The sequence below is a fragment of the Lipophrys pholis genome, assembly GCF_963383615.2.
Source record: "Lipophrys pholis genome assembly, chromosome: 19".
NCBI classification, from domain to species: Eukaryota; Metazoa; Chordata; class Actinopteri; order Blenniiformes; family Blenniidae; genus Lipophrys; species Lipophrys pholis.
This window is the reverse complement of record NC_137647.1, coordinates 4279300-4296479: the sequence shown is the minus strand read 5'-3', so window position 1 is coordinate 4296479 and position 17180 is coordinate 4279300.

Genomic DNA, 17180 nt, shown 5'->3' with positions numbered 1-17180 from the left:
ACTTCACTGGTTTGCTAAAAATAGGTCGCGTAGGTAAGGGCAAACGTAATGCTTTGGTGGAGAAGTTGTATAACACAGATGATGTACCTCATAGATTTTGATTAAATTTGTGGCCTTGTCTTGCTTGACAGGCCTCAGTGACAGGTGTTGTGGTGAAGAGGGAGCCGGGCCGTGAGGCAGAGCTCTGATTTTGACCGGTGGGTCTCCATTATAACTCTCACCCGTGGTCACGACTAAAAGTGACACTGCAGATAGAAGAGGCTGAGTTGGATTGTCTCTGCTCGTGATAGAGCGAGGAGTTCAACCGCCTGGGAGGGACTCAAAGTGGAGCCGCTACTCCTCCACGGTGAGAGGAGGTCATTGAGGTGGGTCACCTGGTTGGGATGCCTTACTTGGCCGCCTCCCATTAGACTCAGGTCTGACAGTTGGGAGTCCCCGGAGTCGGTCACTCTGCTCCCCCTTTTAATTAAACACATTCACACTAACAAGGCACCCAGCAAGGAGGTTCGAGTTAGCGATTCAGTGTCTTTTATAATTTAAGTGTAAAAGACAATCGGTCTGAATAAGATTAAATCAACACTCTGCCGGGGCATTGTGAAAGTCAGGCCAGTTAAAGGAACAAGTTAATGAATAAATAGACCCAGCCTGAATTTAGTCTCAATGTTGACTCAATGGGTATCAAAAGCTTTTATGTCGTAAACCACAGTAAATACCAAGATAAACGGACTTCACTTATACAGCCTCGTTGCACTTTACATTATTGGCCACGTTGACCAGATCACACACCAAAACATCTTGCTCAAAGACACAAAAACAGCGAAGAGATGTGTTTTTAAAGGCGACCAACTGAGCTAAAACCAAATACCGAGCATCACGATGCCACAGGGGGCCGAGCAGGAACAGCAGCACATTTCTGTTATGAGATTTCCAAAGCATTTCCTTTAACACAACACTCTGTTACTCGGGCTGTGATGAAATCTTCCTTGCACCGTTGTGTCGTCTCGGTTCGCAAACATTCTGAACATGCCATCTCTTTTCCTCTTCACACTCCGCACCCCACCACGATGTGGACTGGAGCAGTGGGGATGGTATTACACAATACTACCTGCCGCTGGAGCTGCGGTTGAGTAACATACAGCAGCCTTTGTTGGAGTCGGGAGAGGGAGCGAGGGAGGAATGTTTGTTTTGCTTTTCGAGGGCTTAGTCGGGGGGGTGGCCCACAAAGTTACAGCATCTGGAAATGGGGGGGGTTGGGGGGGGGGGGGGGGGGGGGGTTGCCACTCTCTACATACATATCCTTGTGAGGGCAGCCAAGTGAGGGGGCGGGTTGTGGCAAACTACCTTCCGTTGCCTTGCCGCTGTTTTTTGTTTTCGGCTCCCCGAGCGTGGTTAAAAATTAGGTCAGCAGTCACATGTGGTCTGATCCAGCCAGCAGAGCAGCACAACGCCAGCGGAGGCCGTCTTCACCTTTTCACAGATGAATGTGATCGGCTTTAAACTTTAAACAGAAGCGGCCATTCCAAAAAACAAAAAAAGGCTCGTTTCACTTCACTGAGCCACGCGGAAAATGGCAGTTGGCCATGTGTGACGGTGACTGTGGACTCTGGGAGAGCTCCAGCTTCTGTGACCTTGAGAAAAGTCACAGGTGTTGGGATTGTACACCAGCGGGCTGATCCGTCTGATATGAGTGTTTACGGGGAGTGGCAGGAACAAGGAAACTCAGAGACGACAAACGGTAAACCTCACAGAGGTGAACTGGTTCTGTTTACGCCCAGCGACTGAGGACAGTGTGAGCGGTGGTCGTTCCTGGAAGCCAAACACAGGACCGAGTACATCCGACGGCAAATTCGTTTCTCACAACTGTTTACAAGAGCGCACAGAGCTTGACATGCGGCCACATATTTTTATTTTTTACGAGCGCCGCGAGACGCCCGTCTGGACATAGCAATCAGTGACAGTGATTCAGTGTTAAAATAGTAACAGTTCAGGTTGGAGTCAAAGTTACAACACTCATGCAGGAGTTTATGTAATGGATTGGAATAACAAATAATTCTTTAGTTTCTACTTCTACTGATTCCAATCATGACGCCAACGTGTTTTAGGTAGATTATATTCAGTGTAAGATGTCTCACACAACAACTTTTCAAGAGAAAACGCATCATCTTTCCATTGTTGTTTCAGAAACGCCTCGTGAGCAGAAACACTGAAAACAATGTAGTTTTCACGTTGGGCCACTAGTTATCGCTATTGGTTGTTTTAATAATGAAACCACACACACACATGCACACAGAGAGAACATCATGTTAGAAACATTAACAATGCCAACTTTTTACTACGGCCCTGGTGCGCATGTGCAGTCGCAGCGTTTAAGCTATTTACACCAAGCAAAAGTTCCACATTGGGGGAAGTTTTAAAAAAGTTGTATTTTCAGAACCGCTGTTGTGTAAACGGACACTCAAAACGCAATGGAAGTTTTCCATTTTCACTTATATCTAGTCACACAATTCTGTTTCGCCATACATGAATCACTTTCAATAAGACAAACCCGTATGAACGTGCAAGATAAATCAATTCTTTTTAACTTTTAATTATTATGTATGGCATATTTGCAATTATAAAAAGACCCATATGACGAGAACGCTCTGACTGACTTGTTATTTTTACTACCATCGCCACCAACAGCAAAAATAAGAGTCTTTGTGTCTTTGTCTTAATAGGTATATAATGACTGTAAGGAAGAGGTCAGAGGTCATTATGAAGCAACACAGATGTGTTTCTCAGCAAAGTCTAACACACTGATGGGCCATAACCTTATGGATACGTGCTGCTTGCAACAGCCCTGACCCATCGAGGCATGGTCTGGCGTCCTCGACCTCTAAAAGTGTTCTGTGGTATCTGGCACCAAGATGTCAGCAGCAGATCCTTCGCATCCAGGAAATTGTGAGGCGTTGCCTCGATGAGGCCTCATCTATCAGCGAGCCTTGGTCTCCGGTGACCAACAATACTTTCCTGCACTCCTTTTGACCGCTACTGACCACTGCAGACAAGATGTGACATTCTGGAGACGTCCAAATCCAGTAGTGGTCAAATCCCTAGAAGACCTTAAATTGGAGCGTCTTACTTGGAGGGAAGGGTTGACAACACTACACTACACAGTGTCTGTGAGGATCATTACATAAAATGAAAAATAATTTTAAGGGAATAATTCCCCGCCATCATATATCGTCTAGAAGTGAATTGGTGGAAAGAAAGTTTTAATTAAAACTGCTGCACGCTAAAATGCTTTCACGTGCCCATCTGGTGCAATCTTGATTATTATTCTGACTCAAAGCCAGAAATAGATATTAGTCAAGGAGTCTTTTGTGGGTGCGCAGCAGTGGGAAAAAAAGGCCTGCACTGGAAACAGCGGGCAAAAATGTAGGTCAGCCCCTCCCACTTTCTTCAGCACGGCCCCACCTCGCTTTTACCCTTTCACCAAATACGTTTTTTTAGAGCAGCGGAGCCTCAGATGAACCCGTGGCGAAGCTGCCTGAGCTGTGGGGGGGGGGGGGGGGGGGGGGGGGGGGGGGGGGTGATGTAGAGCGGTGGGAGAAACTCCAGGGAAGATGCTACAAATTCAGATTTGGCTCTCCCTACATGGCTCTCTCTCTTGGCCAGCTCTCCACCGCCCTGTTTTTTTTCCCCCCCTCCTGAACTTCCGAGGAAATATCTGCGTAGCTCCAAGAATCCAGACCATATACAGCACCTCGTGGGACGGCGGAGCAACAGAGTTGACTGTAGTCACGTGTCTCCACTTTGTTTGGAGTTTTCCTCAGTGGACGACAGCAGAAATGTCATTTCTCTGCAGGTTCGGTCAGCTGCCCCTCAGAGGAAATTAATATCCGATACACAAGGCAAGGCTGCTTTTTAGGGAGACAAAAGCAGTTAAAACACCACTGCTTTTTATTTGCTTCACATGAGGCAGGAATGTGAGTGTGGACTCACTTTGGGGGCCCCCCCTCCGGCAGCTGACAGCCCGGCTGTGGTCGGGTGACTCCTGCCTCCTGTTATGAGTCTGGAGGTCTTAGAGGAGTGTGTCACGTACTGGGAAAAGGCACAAGGCCTCTCTGGTACATCGCTGACACATATACAGCTGCTTACCACAGAGTGCCAGAGAGATGACGGGCCCCTGTAGGCCAACCCTAAACTTAGAATCGCCCCGGTTCCCTCGACAAAAGGGAATTCTCATTTTCTGAGAATTGTTAATGTCTTCATGTCGACACCACAAATGCTTCACCAACAAACTCTAAGATTACCACATGGCGTAAGCACATCGTCCATAAACACATTTATTGTATTGAAATCTGCACAACTGAAGTTCAAGTGAGCTCATTGCTCACTGCTTTTGTAAAACTGCTGTAGACTTGAAAAGCTGCCGTCTCCATCTGTTTCAATGTCACTAATCTACTTTTAAAGGAAGAAGACTGCCTCAGTAATCCTCAATTATAGTCTCAATAATAGTCTGCGCCGACTTGACGTGATTACGCAATCCCGATGCAAGAATAAAGCATCATAAGCGTGCGCCATCCATTCAAGGAAAATTAAGACGCTAAACATGGACAGAACTCTCGCCCTTGCAATATTCTTATGTTTGGAGAAAATTCCCCCAAAAAGGAAGAGGAGAACGTGGACGCGGTCGTGGTTCGTAAAGAGAGGCGAACTGAGGATACCAGTGAGTTTGAAGTAAGCATTTACAAGTATTTCTTTGATATCTTTGATTGGAGGCATAATATGCGTCAAAATGTGCATCCGTGACATGAGAAATATTGTGTTTGAAATATCAGATGGTCGTTTTGATCCACTGAAAGCAAAGCCGAGTCTGTTCCAGCTGGATTTGAAGCGTCTCGCAATCTCACCACGGAGCTCGACCTCGACGGCAGAAAAGAGGCGCGAATCACATCAGAAGTGTTGCAAACAGCGGCGGGGTGTCAGCGTCGTCGCGCTGCACCAGAGGAGAGGAGATATGGTGGGAGGTGATGCGGAGGAGATAAACCTCAGAGCGGGGTCTTCCAGTGCGTTAACCAAAATATGATCTGAAAGCAGAGACGCCGGCAAACTCGCATTGGGCGGCGAGTTACGCAACCTCGCACAAAATGAAGCTTTTGTATCGCACTGTGCATCGTGTCCGTGCACCTCACCTCTCTTTTCTAGACACCGTGGATTAGATTGCGACCTTCTGTGCGTTCAAACTCAAACCTATCGTGTGTGTCTGCTCGCAGGCGCAGTGTTCCATGTATTTTTCACAACGTCTGAATCGATTCTCGTGCACGGATGAGACCGTGGCCTCCATTCTGTGACTCGCACTTCTCAGCCCTGTTGACACACATCCTTCAGTCACGTTGCTCGTTTCCTTCTCCCGCGTTGTTGTCAATTACACACACAAATGCCGCCACGGCCCGGGAGTGTGTCACCCTGTAACCAATGCTTCCTCCCACACACAAAGCCACCAAACCTACTTTCTTATCCAGTTCCATCTAGTTTGTCACAAAGCGGCGCGCCAACAGGCCTCAGGTGAGTGACACCTCAGTGTGTCGAGAAGCCCGCAACCTGGAAGAGCTCCAGTAGCCGAATGTGGATTTGGTGTCAGGGGGAGAAAAAAAAAAGAAAACAAATAAAGTCAGAGGTGAAAGTGTCAGGGGTGGAACATCCCCGGAACATGAGTAGGAGAGAAAAGGGTAAAAGACATGACAGAAAGAACAAAAAGAGCAACAGAAACAAACAAAACGACCTGGAGCCTTGAGTTTAAGGCAATTCAACTCAATTCAAATACCTTAGACTCAGAGGTGGAAACTTTCTGGTTTACCGGTTGGGGTTCGGTAATAAAAAGTAAGTAAGTAAGTAAGTAAGTAAATTTTATTTGTATAGCACTTTTCACAGACATGGAGTCACAAAGTGCTTCACAGTAAAAACAGATACAAACAGATAAGAGAGAAAAGGGCTTAAGAAAATTTGTTGTATTTTGGGTGTCTGTTTATGCGAAAACGCTGCTCAGAGCCCCTAACAACTCAGTTTTTTGAAAACACCTCCCAAGGTGGAACATTTCAAAACTCCGCCTCAGTCAACAGGGGAAAAGACAACTTTTCTAAAACGCAGCCGCTGCGCATTGAAACACCACAGTCGTGTTAAATAGTTCTTCTGCACTTCTTTGGGTGGATGGACAATAACAACAATGGTGGCCATGCATTAACCACGCTCAATTGCCAACAACTTCCTGACCAATAACCAGACAGATGTCAGGGAGGGATGTCAGACTGGAATAACATTCGGCCCAGATGTGTTAAGAACGAGTTGCAATGACTCTCAAACCGGGGCTGCTACAAAATAAATGACCCCACTTTTTTTGTTGCAGCCTTCTGAGAAAATAAATGTCTTATTTCTTGAAGCGTACAGTTCGGCCTTTATTCCTGTCACCTGGAAGCTGAAACCACCTGGTCCTTCATCTGCTCTTCCATCTGCTGCATTGCTGTGTCGGGTTGGGTTAATTTACTTTATTTTATTCCTTCACCACATAAGACCTTTCAAATCAATCACGACTGATGCCACGCCTCACAACAACCTCCACTTTTGTTGTTTAAGGTCTAATTGATTTAGCTGTGAGCTTGCCTCTCCCTCTCCTTTTGTCACGGCTTTTGAGCCAGTGAGTTCATGCGAGACTCCACCTGACCTGGACTGGGAAACCGAAACCCCACCTGAGAGGGAGAGCTTGCCGGTGCTTATAGATGTAGGTGGAACGTTGACCTGTTGAAAGACACGTCATTGAATTTGACCTGTTTCAAATACAAGCACAAATTTCCAGCCAGTGCAAATATACCCCGACCGAGCTCTTCATTTAGCACATTCATACAATATAATGCGATTTAACAAACTACTTTAGTCTTGAATTTAGCCTTTAATGAGGGTAATGACTCAGTTGGTGGAGCAGGTTGTCTTCCACTCCCAAGGTTCCCACTCCAGGTAATTTTTAACGTGTTACTAACTGCAGCAGTTAGATTTTGTTCAAAGCTACTGTTTGGCTTCAGTTTAACCAAAACACACAGAAAACAACTAAAGCCAGACACGAACCAGGTATAGTCACATCGCCATGCCACCAGAAGTTAATATAATTCACATGTTAACAAGGCAGATAAAAAGCTATTTCCCCGCAATGTTGAAATGCAGAACATATAAATCACTATGATAAAAAAAAACTAAAAATCCAACAACTACAGCCTCTATCTTCATCCTGTGTCAGGTTATTTACAATATTTCATCCTGGCAACCAACAGGATATTTATAGAAATATAACATCAGAAAAAAGTCACTTCATATTAGAGCAGTTCTGCCTCATATGTGCCGTGTCTGAGGTGGAAGTACTTTTTTTTTTTTTTAACAGTTTTTTTTTGCAGCACTCCTTGTTTTGAGCAGGACTGAACCAGAAACAAATATTACAGCCATCAATCACTGTCCTCCACCACATCCCTCCATTTATCAACAAAACTGGATGAAGCTTCTGCCGGCTCACATTGGGCAGGAGGACAGGTGTCTTATAGAATTCTGACCCCATGGAAAAGTGAGTCCCGGCTTAATAAATATTACTTGTTACATGTCATAAGCCACTGCTTTGGTGAATTATTTGATCGTTCCTTTCATATATACAATTTCAAAATAAGGCCCTACTAAATCCTATCACATGCACAGAAATGAAGTTTACAAGTCAAATTTCAAGACTAAACAATGCTTAAGGTGTATTATTTAGATTACACATGTGAGAGGTACATTTTTATTATTTCCATGCACTAAGGTGTTGCGACATCGGTCACATTTTCATGCAATAGAATATTGACCCTATGCTTATTTTGATGTTATATCATCTATTTCCTCAGTATGTATGTAAGGTGTTGACACATAGGTCACTTTTCCACGACTTAATGGGAGTGGGTCCCTTTTCCATGGGGCAGGTCAGAATTCTATAATAGAAAAGTGACCCGCGGCTCATTTTTCCATGGGGGCCACTTTTCTATCTGACACCGGCAGGTGCCACTGCGTCCCAAGTGGGGAAGCAGAGGCATAAGATGTTAATGTTAATGTCAATGGATCGAGGTGCGAGACAGAGAGTGGCGCTTGACCCGCCAACGAAACTGCTGTAGCCAAAAGCATGTGTGAAGATCGGGCAGCAGAAGGTAAAAGTACAACAAGTGTAGAAACGAGAAAAAAAGACTAAGATTTAAAGACATGAAGACGGGTGTTCTCATGCCAAGCATCCTTTATTTGAGGGTTCTCACTGAAGAATTAAGCAGAAATCTGGCAGTTCCGCTCCAGTGAGAATCCCATCAACGTGAGATGGACGCAGCTGCCACCGTGAGAGCTGACTGACATGTCTGAGGACACGTTATCCTTCCGCTCGGCGGCTATGGCTTCCTGCCACAGACAAAGAGCATGACCATGCGCCTAGATTCCTCCTGAGCCTCCATGCGGATCTGCTTCATTGTGCCAACCACTCGCTCGTTGACTCTCAGACAATGGCGGGCCTTGTATCTGAGTCCATGTCTCTGTGGGTCACCATCAGTTTTCCTATCCGCCACTTCTGCCCCTGCAGCAGGTCTGAGCAGCAGCGGCGTGCGACCGCGTTTCTAATGAACGAGGTGCCCACCGAGGAAATCTCACCAAGAAAATTAAAGGGGATTTAATTGGAATAATGACTTAAGTACATTAATAACACTCGGTGGGGCTGTAAGTGCTGTAATCAAGGCTCGCAGCGGAGCAGCGGAGAGAAAATCAGTTCAATCGTTGAGGCTGAGAGAGCACAGACCGAATTCAAACACATGCTCCACGGTTGGATTTCGTTCCAACAAAAGTCATCATACATCCGATTTCTGAGATTCCGCTGTTTGAATCATCACGTTGGTCTTCATCCCTGATGACAGAATCCAACCAGTGCTTAGCCCCGTGTACACGACAACGTTTCGAGTGAAAACGCATCGTCATTTCAGAAATGTTTCACATTGACACAGCAACACTTTGAAAACGACGTCCATTTGCATGGAAAGGGTACAAATGCTGAAAACGACGCAGCTGCCAGGCTACGAGCTGGGACTGCTTGCTTTTGTAATAAAACCACACACACACACACACACACACACACACACACACACACACACACACACACACACACACACACACACACACACACACACACACACACACACACACACACACACACACACACACACAGAGAAAACGATATGCTGTAAACGATGGGGGTACAGAGACATTCTAGTGGACAGACCGCCAAGTGGGATTGTTATGACGGTGACTGTCAAAATAAAACTACCAAGTCCTGACACTCTGGAAGAAACTTTCTTATGGTCCATCTTCTGAGCATGTGCAGAAGAACTACTCACTATTGACGTGGCGCGGAGGTGCAGTACCAGCATTTCTGAAAAGCTATTTTCCCTTTTTTACATGGAGACTCAGCTTCTTCTTCTTTTTTTTTTTTTTAAATAGCATTTCCCTTGTTTCCAAGGAGACAGAGTCAGAGCGTTTTCAAAAGTTAAGTTTTCATTGTCTCTGAGCACCGTTGTTGTGTAAACCGACACCCAAAACACAACAAATTTTTCAGTTTTCACTGCTAATACCGTTCCTTCAAGGGGTCTTGGGTAGATATTTCAAAGCTCATTCAAGCTTTAAACATGCTGGGGCACCATGAATATCTGCAGGATCATCAAATTCAGAAGGTTTGTTTGACCCAAGTGCCTCATCCTCACCGTGCGTGCTTACATTGTTAACGGTGTGTTTTCATTGAACCATGTTTCACACTTGGACTCTGAATGTCAAGGACACACTTTGTTAAACAGACTTTTTTAACCAGTATTTTACGTTGCTCACCACTGAAAACCTACGTCAGGATGAAATATGCCGTAAGCATTGTTCCAGATAAGAAACACGGCTATTCTAATTTTTTTTGTAAAGTTTTCTGTCAGTACCTCATTTCTTATCCGTGCTAAGCCGTGACTTGCGTCACGGCGGCAAGGCTCTCGCATTGTTACCAAGATACTCATAAGACGCGTAGTGTTTGCGCTGATAATTGAAAGACCTTGGTGTGACACTGAGACAAAGGTTCCCTTTGTGCACAGACAGAGGAGGCAGAACGCACTGACTCTCCTTTCAGTTTCTCTTTTTCTTTTTACAAATATCCAATGAATAATTAAAGAGTCCGGTTATTAAATAGAGTTTTACTTTTGAAGCAGCAGCCGATTACCTTTCACATTCACTGCGAAAGATGGAGATTTGCATGTCAAGTGATTCAATCGGGTTTCGTCCTTTAATAACAAGCAGTGACTGACAAGTCAAGTATCTGCAAGTTCAGTTTCTAGAGCAGTGAAACTCAGTTGTGTCCCTTTAATTTCCACCACGTTGCGCGGCATGACTTTTTCCATAGCAAAATCAAGAGCTACAATGCTGTTGGCCTCTTGCGGGCCTTATGCTTGACACTCCTGGCCTTGGGTATATGATATATGTTAATCCAGTATACAGCGGATTTCACAGAATTCCCCCCCCCCCCCCCCAACACTCTTAAATAAGACTCCAAGATAGCTGAACTCCTTTATCAAGAAGCCAAAGCCAGCTCCTGCACCAGGAGTCTTCCTTCTCTGTCCTAACACCTCAACAACAGTGTGCAGAACTCCCAGCCTGGACCTGGAATGTGCTGGAGCTACACGGTGCACTCATGTCGTCTTTTGTGTTGCCAGGTTGGCAGTAGGACAAAACCCCGGTCAACCCCCTGAGTCAGGACTCGAAAGGTCTGGATGTGTTATCCTGAATCCTCTGGTCAGACCCGTCTGCCTTGGTGGACCCTGTTAACAGGCGCTCTGAACAATGTGACCATGGAGATCGCTCCACCTCATCGCTACGTCCACATTTCCACCCCAGCCACTTTCTAAATCCATGAGCGTGTGTGTGCGTCAGGGCTTAGAAAAGAAATATTCGGGGGAAAATGTGTCGGGTCGGCTGAAAATCAGCGGAAGCAGAGTTGCGTCAGTAATCAGGAGGTAAAGAATGAGCCACAATACCTGTAATCAGTGCTGCTGTGGCCATACCCGCGAAAACGATGCCACGGATTCTCACACAATCAAGCCCTGAAAAGCAGAGCATTTATTAAGCGCCAGGTTGCGGACATTGCATAATGTCAGCCTAAATGGAAGGCGTCCAACAATCACAGCCTCACTGGCCTCTCATAGGTGAAGCTGGAAGTTAAAGCTTTGGTTTAAAGTGGACAAAAGGAAGCTTGGTGAACGGCGGGGGGCACCGGCTGTGGCCCTGTTAACGACGCTGTGGTGACGTGTGTGTGTGAGTCACCGTTTATACAACAACGTTTCCAAGAGAAAAACCGGAAAACCTTTGTTGCGTTTCGGGCGTTTGTTTCCACGACAACGGTGCTCAGAGCCACTGGAAACACAGCTGTTTGAAAACTCCTCACAAGGTTGAACTTTTCAAAAACGCTCCGACTGCGTCTCCGTGGAAACCGGGGGGAAATGCCACTTTTCACTTATGCAAGACTTTTACAGAACGGTTAGTACTTCATTTATCTGCCAATGTGTGCAGGAGTTTAGAAAACAGAAGCCTTTCGGCCGCAGACAATTCATAGGAGGTGTTTAGAGAACTTTGATAAACTGTTTACTTCCCTGATGTGTGAAGGCATTCGGGTAAACATGGTAGATTGTTCTAAGATAAGTGTATACGAAGTATTTTGGGTGCATCAGTAAATTGTTGCACCCCTTGGATTTAAACCGCTTTGTATGAGAAATCTTTTCACCGTTTTTTGGGATTTCCTCGGAAGCAGTCAGCCGTTAACGTCTCAAAATCTATCGGATTGGTCGATTTGGATGATGACAGATCATCCCTGAGCATTTCATGCAATTCGGGTTGATAGTTTTTGCGGAAAGTTGGTAAAATACATATATACAAGCCAATAAGTAGTAAACTTTACTGACTGACCCTAAACGTCTCTCATGTGTTTAAAATGCTTCATGAGCATCAGTTGCTTCAACAGTTTACTAACGTTCTCTTCACATACAGTGGCAGACACGACAACCGAAGCCCAAAAGGCTTCAGCATTGTTCCCTGAACGCTTTGCATTCATGTGGAGATATTGACGTTGTGCTTCGCCAACGAAAGATGGGGGAAGATTATGTTTTTGTCTGCGTGCATTTTTTTATTTAGTGTCAAATCTGTTGGGGTGTCATAATGGCCATTATGTATATGAGACATTCAAGAAATGTGGTCACATCTCTGTCCGTGTGTGTGTGTGTGTGTGTGTGTGTGTGTGTGTGTGTGTGTGTGTGTGTGTGTGTGTGTGTGTGTGTGTGTGTGTGTGTGTGTGTGTGTGTGTGTGTGTGTGTGTGTGTGTGTGTGTGTGTGTGTGTGTGTGTGTGTGTGTGTGCAACACACTCGTGCTGAGGATTTTCCTCCCAGTCAATGGAGTGCATGTCCAACTTGGAAAAAAAATGTTTCCGCCTGCACTTCACAGTTTAATATTTTCCTGACATTAAGGTTGTGGTTTTGGTAATTCCAGTCAGCAGAGATTAGAACAAGTCATCACTCACTTGAAGCGCACGTGGACCAGCGGGGAGGTTTGAGTTCAGGCGAGGCTACTTGTTTCATTTTTTTTATTTGCTTTTCTCGGTGGAAAAAATCATTAATTTGTTGTAATGTGGTGAGCACATGATCGGTGTTTCCATTGATTCTTTTTTTTTTTTCTTTTAAATCGTCATTCCCTTCCAAAGGAATAATCTTGATTAACATGTTGTTTTTTTTTCCAGAAAAAGTTAATAAATGACATCTAAATGCTGAATTATCATGAAAAAAGTAGAATTTAAAAGTACAGTAGTTAGTTGCGAAACATTTTCTTTCTACCTGGAAGGTATTTTCACTTCTCTGAAATGGGTTTGTGCATTTTTAATCTTACGAATCATTAGAAATAAATGCTCACGGCTCAGTCCACCTGTTGCTCAATTTTGTTCACCGACTCTCCAGGCGGTTTTTCCAGTGCTTTGACCTACTTCTGAGCCACTTGTCTCCAGGTGATCGCTGTATTGCTCTATTCTTACTTACAGGATACTGATATCGGGATGCAGGGGATACTTTTACTTCTTTGTGGAATACGAACTACATACGATTATGTTTATTGACAGAGAAGACAAAGTAGAGCAAAAAAAGGAGGGAAAAAAACCCCAATTTCCCTTATATCTGGAACATTACAGTAATTACACTGCCCAGGTCCCATTTTTCTGACTTAGTCACCGCCATTAAACACATGAGACTAATTCAAAGGTCTGAGTTTTCTCATATAAACTCATCCGAACACAGCGGGTCATGCAATCTCGGCTCCGTTGCGTCATGTTACCACAAGTAGGGCAACATCAGAGAGGTGTCTTTTATTCATATCATAAGAACAACATCTTGTGTTGTTTGTTTAACTTATGAAACTTTAATTTGCAAGGTAATCTCTCTGACTTTTGTTCTCCAACTCACCTTCCTATCCACCCACATAAACACACGCACGAACACACACACACACGCACACTCTCACACACACACACACACACACACACACACACACACACACACACACACACACACACACACACACACACACACACACACACCTAGAAATGATAAGCCATCAAGTCAGAGTCTTATCTCACCTCAATGAACTACATACTGTAACGTTATGGTCCAATCAGCTTCTGGGAAAAGGTTTCTCTGTGTGTGTGTGTGTGTGTGTGTGTGTGTGTGTGTGTGTGTGTGTGTGTGTGTGTGTGTGTGTGTGTGTGTGTGTGTGCTCGATTCGGTGCCACGTGAGCCGCTGGTTAAGTAGGTCAGTCAGTAAGTCAGGAGTGGCAGGGAAGGAGTGCACAAACACAGGCTGACTCCATTACCTCATACAGTGGATTAGTGTCAACAGGCCCATCCATCTGTCTCCAGGCGTCCGGGTTCAAGTCACTGTGGGGAGAGAGAGAGAGAGAGAGAGAGAGAGAGAGAGAGAGAGAGAGAGAGAGAGAGAGAGAGAGAGAGAGAGAGAGAGAGAGACGACTTGTTTGGATCCCGAGAACCCCCCCAAACACACACACAACGATAAAAAATACAGCGACTTCGGGCCGGTGAAGCTCCACCTGTTGCCCTCGCCGATGTGTGTTGGTGCGAACAAGCTGCAGACAAAAGGAGCACTTCCTGTTTCTGGTGTAGCGAGTCAAAGGAAGAAGTGAAGATCAACAAACGAGAAGGGGTGGGGGTGGGGGTGGGGGTGGGGGCGGGGGTGATGGCGGGGGTGGGGGCGGGTGGGGGGGCTTCCTGTTGCAATATTCTCATAAACAAGCACCACTGTTTCTACCACACACAAAAACACATACAGGAAGAGTCCGGTGGCAGCTCCTCTGCTTTTCGTTTCATCGGGGAGAGCGACTGCAGCGAGGAAGTCCTCCGCTCCTCGTATTGTTGTGTTTTATGACCCAAGTTCACTTTAGAGTACTCCGCATACTCAGCAGGTTGTTGGTTGTTTTTTTTCACACTCTTCCTGTATGAGTGTTTTTTGGTTGTTTTTTTTGCACTAATTAGTACAAGAAGAAACACTAAATTAGCTTAAAATGTATTTATTCCTTCACATTAATTCATCTTTTCCGTCTGAGTTGTGGTCTCACGTGTAAAACAGAGTCTGGTGCATCGTTGTGTTTGATCATTTTTCATTACTATTACTCAATAAATTGATAATCGTTCGCCGCTTCTTATCAAGAAAATTGGGTCAGGTGGAGACAGAAGGCCGAAAAAAGTCTGACTATAAAAACATTTGACAGACAATTAAGTTGCTCAAAAGATAATTAAGATTAATAGGGATAATCACTGTAATTGTAAAATGACTCGCGGTTTGACAAATTGTTTATCTTGCCCTTTGAAGGCATTATCATTTATTTCCCCCATTTAACACACCGACCAATCTTTTTTGGAATTAATGTCGGGCACTAAGTATATGTTACACGCTTGTATATAATCACTTGAACACAATGACAGACTGATTGACATTGAGCTTTCAAGATGACTCATCAGAAACAAACGCCCAAAAGTCCTAATAGAAAAAAACAAAAAGCATCTAAAGGAAACCGACTGTCCTGCGAGAAAGGAAGTCACACCTAAATAACTAACTAACAAGCGTATGGGGCTTTTCATAGCAGCAGGACGACCCGTGCCTGCGTGTGGAGAGGATATTTGTGTATTGTAATTAAATATCTAAATGTTTTCTTTATATGCCGAACACTAAGTAGAGCAGTGATCACAGACGTAACATTACAGACTGCTTGGGAAGTGGCTCGTCTGGCCTGATGCTTAAAAAAAAAACTAAACAAACAAGAGTTATGCAAAAATCTCTGCTGCTGCAGGAGAGTTAAGTTTACTAGACAGGAATTTAAAAAGGTCTTTCTAGGTACGTCCATGTCTCACTACACGTGCACACGTTTTCTGTATGTAATCTGTAGATCTGCATGTCTGAGTATGCAGTACATCGGAGTAGGTATTTAAACTGTCGGCTGGTTTTTAAATATTCTGTGATCACGCAAGTTACGTCACTTCGAAGGCTGAGTAAGTCAGCATTCGAGGTCTAAACCAGCAGATGTTTACCACATGTCTGAGCGAAGATGTTTATGCAAGAGCAGCCAGGTCTCTCTATGGGATCGAGCTGGAGGGCCGGCCGGCCGACGTGGAGAAGCAACAGATGAGATTTTTTAAATTTTATTTCGAATAATAAAAGATTAAATAAATTCTGTAGATGGCGGAGGCTGATAGGAAAAGAAAGCAGGAAGTGATGGCGGCAGAAGTGGGCTATAAGTGCACACAGTGACAGCGGCAGAGGAGTCGGTTTACAGTAAGGGCCTCCCCGCCGCTCAATCCTTCCTCCTCTAATCCAAACACCTGGAGGGGAGGGAGGGAGGGAGGGGGAGGAAGAGGAGGAGGAGGAGGAGGAGGGAGAGCGAACGACAGGCCCCATGTGAGCGGCTGCTCACATGCAGCCGGGACGCAACGTGTTACAGTAACACCTTTACAACGGCCGGGGCGAGGCAGTTATGTAAAGATACACACACACGCACGCACACGCACGCACGCACACGCACGCACACGCACGCACGCACGCACACACACACACACACACACCCACACACGGAGTGCGGACGGTCTGGGACGGGGGTGGTCGAGTTTAACAGGTGGCAGGTGGAGGAGGAATTCACGTCGTCAGCTGTTGTTTGTGCTCCATGTCTGGCTGTTTACGCGCTGCGTTTCGACAAGCAGCTCTTCCCAGGAAGTGGGTCAGCAAAGAGAAAAAGAATCAGGTTTTTATAAACTTTATCTGATTGTCTCATAAAAGACCGACTCCACTTCCTCAAACATTGCAACCACCAAAACCTGTAAAACTCTGACACCGTCACTGTGACGTAAACCTCATCACAACTACAATAAACTGACCAGACGGGACTTCTACTGGCCGATATCTACAAATACAAAAGATTTGATGACAAGCCTGTTGGGCTTGGTTTTGATTTTTTAAAATCTGATCCAGGTGATGAATCTCTGTTTTCTAAAGTAGCTTCAATCCAAACCACAGTTTGTCGGTTTGTGTGAGACTAAATTAAAACCCCTCAAGAGAAAACTCTCCTGCTGAATTTTAGTGATTTATATCCTATTGAATGGTCACAGCTGTTGAGATCCACAGGCAAATATTTTAATGATCTGAAAAGAAGAAAAAAACTTTTTAAACAAAATTATAAAAGAATTATATGACAAAAGCTGAGGTTGCATTCATAAAGTGTCAAAGCTGCAATTTAGATTTAATTCATTATATTGTTTAGCTTTTGGAGGCAATTTTAGAGATTATATTTTCATGGACTTTAGCCATTTTAGAGATTTAGCTGCTTTTAGCCGCTGAGCATTTCCTAATTTCTTTCAGGATTATTTGCTTTTTTCTTCACTTTTCTCACCAAATCTTTTCCTTTCTTTTCTTTTTCTTGATTTTCTCATTTTTCCTTTGCGTTTTTATCTTTTTCCTGTTTTTCTTTTCTTTTTTCTTTCTTTTCCTTTTTTTTTTTCATAATATAATCTGTACCGGCAATTTTAAATAAATT